Genomic DNA, 5,000 nt, shown 5'->3' with positions numbered 1-5,000 from the left:
GGGGGAGGGGAGGAGGAGGGGAGGGGAGGGGAGAGGGGAGGAGGAGGAGGAGGGGAGAGGGGAGGAGGAGGAGGAGGGGAGAGGAGGAGGAGGAGGGGAGGAGGAGGAGGGGAGGGGAGGGGAGAGGGAGGAGGAGGAGGAGGGAGAGGGGGGGGAGAGGGGAGGAGGAGGAGGAGGGGAGGAGGAGGAGAGGGGAGGGAGGGGGAGAGGGGAGGGGAGGGGGAGATGGGAGAGGGGAGAGGGGAGGAGGAGGAGAGGGGAGGAGGGGGAGAGGGGAGGAGGGGGAGAGGGAGAGGGGGAGGGGGAGGAGGAGGAGGGGGGAGAGGGGAGGAGGAGGAGAGGGAGAGGGGAGGAGGAGGAGGAGGAGGAGGAGAGGGGAGGAGGGGGAGAGGGAGGGGGGAGAGGGGGAGGGGAGGAGGGAGAGGGGAGGAGGGGGAGAGGGGAGGAGGGAGGAGAGGGGAGGAGGGGGAGGGGGAGAGGGGAGAGGGGAGGAGGGGGAGAGGGGAGGAGGAGGAGAGGGGAGGCAGAGAATTACACTTAGTTCTTGTGTCCTCAGGTTCTAATTTCATAATAACAACAGAGATCAAAGGTCAGAGGTCAGGGTTCTTACCCCGTACACCAGCTCTCCAACCATCCCGTTCCAGATCTTGGTTTCAGCGTCTCGAGCTCCGTACTTTCCATCTCCCACAATCCTTAGCTGGTAGCGTATCCCACAGTGCTTAGCGATCTCTGCTGCCAGGTCGACGCAGTAGCCTTTCGTAACGGTCGTTGTCTAGGAACAACTCAGCATTCTTCTTTAGCATCACGTATGGGGCTTCCTGCAAAACACACACACACAAACACACACACACACACACACACACACACACACACACACACACACACACACACACACACACACACACACACACACACACACACACACACACACACACACACACACACACACACACACACACTTTTACCAGGATGTCTTTAAAGATGACCATATTTTTTGTCATTTGAACAACCACCCACCACCCTTCACCACCCACCACCCTTCACCACCCACCACCCTTCACCATCCACCACCCTTCACCATCCACCACCCTTCACCACCCACCATCCTTCACCACCCACCACCCACCACCCTTCACCACCCACCACCCTTCACCACCCACCATCCTTCACCACCCACCATCCTTCACCACCCACCATCCTTCACCCACCACCCTTCATCACCCACCATCCTTCACCACCCACCACCCTTCATCACCCACCACCCACCATCCCTTCACCACCCACCACCCACCACCCACCACCCTTCATCACCCACCATCCTTCACCACCCACCACCCTTCATCACCCACCACCCACCACCCTTCACCACCCACCACCCTTCACCACCCACCATCCTTCACCCACCATCCTTCACCACCCCCACCACCCTTCACCACCCACCATCCTTCACCACCCACCATCCTTCACCCACCATCCTTCACCACCCACCATCCTTCACCACCCACCACCCTTCACCACCCACCACAGTTCACCATCCTTCACCACCCACCATCCTTCACCACCCACCACCCTTCACCACCCACCACCCTTCACCACCCACCACCCACCATCCTTCACCACCCACCACCCACCATCCTTCACCACCCACCATCCTTCACCACCCTTCACCACCCACCACCCACCACCCTTCACCACGTTGTTACCAGGATAGTTGTGACGATAACAGTCTTGTTCTCCATCCCATTAGTGTCGTTGGGGAAGATGTCTAGTTTAGTCACCACCATCTTGTCCACTTCATTCCAGTAGCCAATCTGAAAACACACATATTATGACTAAAAAAAGCTTAGTTTGCTGATAAAGATCTTGCTTGCTAAGACATACTGTGTGTACAATCAAAGAAATATATGTTATTTCAAAACAGTAATCATAATGCTTTATAACTATAATATAGCTAACGTTAGCTAGCTAATGAGAAGCTGATCCACCCTGGATGCTTCACGTTTATCTCTTCTAGGTTTGTTGCTGTTAGCACATGGACAAGTAGCACCCTACTGCACTCGTCAGACATGACAAGAATTACCAGCATAGTTGGATACTTTCATTTTGCACTACACAATAAAAAGTTTGACAACATTCAGCCATCAAATGTTAGCTTGCAATTCAGAGTTGAAACACGCTAGCTAGCTAATATAAGCGAGCAGGGATTGAAAGTCTGTCCTCTGATGTGTTTGGTCAGGCTGCTAGCTAATAGCCAATCCCAAGGCAAGCAAGGTTAGGAATCTAGCTAGCTATGCTAGCGATGACGCTAACCGTTTAGCTAGCTAGCAAGCTAAACATTTGGCTAGCTGTGGCCATGGCAAGCAAGGTTGGATATTAAGCTAGCTAACTCTCCTGTTATGCTAGCGATGAAGCTAAACGTTTAGCTAGCTAGCATGGGGAGTATGGGGTAATGTTAGTTATAGCATAGTGAGGGTAAATTATTTTTTCAGCATCTTGCTAGCTAGTTGTAGCGAAGCTAGCTGCACAGTCACATTGGCAAACTAGCAACATGACATAATTTCTACTCTGGAGGCAGTGGAAACACAAAGCTAGCCCAACTCGGGGCTTTAGACCTCCAGGAGGCTTTAGATACCGACTCGGGTTGACCTCCAGGAGGCTTTAGATACCAACTCTGGTTGACTTCCATGAGGCTTTTAGATACCGAGGCTTTAGATACCGAGTTGACTTCCAGGAGGCTTTAGATACCGACTCGGGTTGACTTCCAGGAGGCTTTAGATACCGACTCGGGTTGACCTCCAGGAGGCTTTAGATACCAACTCGGGTTGACTTCCAGGAGCCTTTAGATACTGACTCGGGTTGACCTCCAGGGGGCTTTAGATACCGACTGGATTGACTTCCAGGAGGCTTTAGATACTGACTCGGGTTGACCTCCAGGGGGCTTTAGATACCGACTCGGGTTGACTTCCAGGAGGCTTTAGATACCAACTCGGGTTGACTTCCAGGAGGCTTTAGATACCGACTGGGTTGACCTCCAGGAGGCTTTAGATACCGACTTCGGGGCTTGACCTCCAGGAGGCTTTAGATACCAACTCTGGTTGACTTCCATGAGGCTTTAGATACCGACTGGTTGACCTCCAGGAGGCTTTAGATACCAACTCGGGTTGACTTCCAGGAGGCTTTAGATACCGACTCGGGTTGACTTCCAGGAGGCTTTAGATACCGACCTGCTTGACTTCCAGGAGGCTTTAGATACCAACTCGGGTTGACCTCCAGGAGGCTTTAGATACCGACTGGGTTGACTTCCAGGAGGATTTAGATACCGACTCGGGTTGACTTCCAGGAGGCTTTAGATACCGACTCGGTTTGACTTCCAGGAGGCTTTAGATACTGACTCGGGTTGACTTCCAGGAGGCTTTAGATACCGACTCGGGTTGACTTCCAGGAGGCTTTAGATACCGACTGGGTTGACCTCCAGGAGTCTTTAGATATCGACTCTTGTTGACTTCCAGGAGGCTTTAGATACCGACTCGGGTTGACTTCCAGGAGGCTTTAGATACCGACTCGGGTTGACTACCAGGAGGCTTTAGATACCGACTGGGTTGACTTCCAGGAGGCTTTAGATACCGACTCCAGGGGGCTTTAGACTTCCAGGAGGCTTTAGATACCGACTCAGGCTGACTTCCAGGAGGCTTTAGATACCGACTCTGGTTGACCTCCGGGAGGCTTTAGATACCGACTCGGGTTGACTTCCAGGAGGCTTTAGATACCGACTCGGGTTGACTTCCAGGAGGCTTTAGATACCGACTCGGGTTGACTTCCAGGAGGCTTTAGATACCGACTCGGGTTGACTTCCAGGAGGCTTTAGATACCGACTCGGGACCTTGACTTCCAGGAGGCTTTAGATACAGACTCGGTCATTGGCAGCAGAGAGATACCGACTGAAGGAAAGGCGCCCAAAGTAGGTTTTGGCTTTGGGGGATGACCAGTGAGATATACCTGCTGGAGTGCGTGCTACGGGTGGATGTTGTTATCGTGACCAGTGAGCTGAGATAAGGCGGAGCTTTACCTAGCAAAGACTTATAGTTGACCTGGGAGCCAGTGGGTTTGGAGACGAATATGAATCGAGGGCCAGCCAACGAGAGCATACAGGTCGCAGTGGTGGGTAGTGTATGGGGCTTTGGTGACGAAACGGATGGCACTGTGATAGACTGCATCCAACTTGCTGAGTAAAGTGTTGGAGGCTATTTTATAAATTACATCTCAGAAGTCAAGGATCGGTAGGATAGTCAGTTTTACGAGGAATTTTTGGCAACATGAGTGAATGATGCTTTGTTACGAAATAGGAAGCCAATTCTAGATTTAATTTTGGAATGGAGATGCTTAATGTGAATCTGGAAGGAGAGTTTACAGTCTAGCCAGACACCTAGGTATTTGTAGTTGTCCCTTTAGATACTGATATTCTAAGTCAGGACCGTCCAGAGTGGTGATGCTGGTCAGGCAGGCGGGTTCGGGCAACAATCGGTTGAAGAGCATGCATTTAGTTTTACTAGCATTTAAAAGCAGTTGGAGGCCACGGAAGGAGAGTTGTATGGCATTGAAGCTCGTCTGGAGTTCAGTTAACACAGTGTCCAAAGAAGGGACAGAAGTATACAGAATGGTGTCGTCTGCGTAGAGGTGGATCAGAGACTCACCAGCAGCAAGAGCAACATCATTGATGTATACAGAGAAGAGAGTCGGCCTGAGAATTGAACCCTGTGGCACCCCCATAGAGACTGCCAGAGGTCCGGACAATGCTGATTGACTGATTGTAAGGAAGTGAATAGGCGGGTGAATGTTAATTGGCTCATTGTAAGGAAGTAAGTGTGCTGGTAAATGCTGATTGGCTGTACCTTAACTGGTCCAGTGTTCTTCAGTTCCATCACGTTGACGGAGTAGTTGACTCTTTACCATACTGGTCAAACTGGATATTACCTGTCAGCCCATCCACACGCACCTACACA

General features: G+C 51.8%; 1 pseudogene; it reads right to left on the bottom strand.

Moving 5' to 3' along the window:
- Positions 1 to 4,987, bottom strand: part of LOC127923271 (glutamate receptor 2-like) — a 46,101-nt pseudogene extending 41,114 nt beyond the window's left edge.
- Between the last annotated feature and the right edge of the window lie 13 nt (positions 4,988 to 5,000).

Source organism: Oncorhynchus keta, unplaced genomic scaffold (genome assembly GCF_023373465.1).
Source record: "Oncorhynchus keta strain PuntledgeMale-10-30-2019 unplaced genomic scaffold, Oket_V2 Un_contig_2912_pilon_pilon, whole genome shotgun sequence".
Taxonomy (NCBI): Eukaryota; Metazoa; Chordata; class Actinopteri; order Salmoniformes; family Salmonidae; genus Oncorhynchus; species Oncorhynchus keta.
The sequence above is the reverse complement of the archived record's forward strand: the minus strand, read 5'-3'. Positions and strand labels throughout refer to the sequence as shown.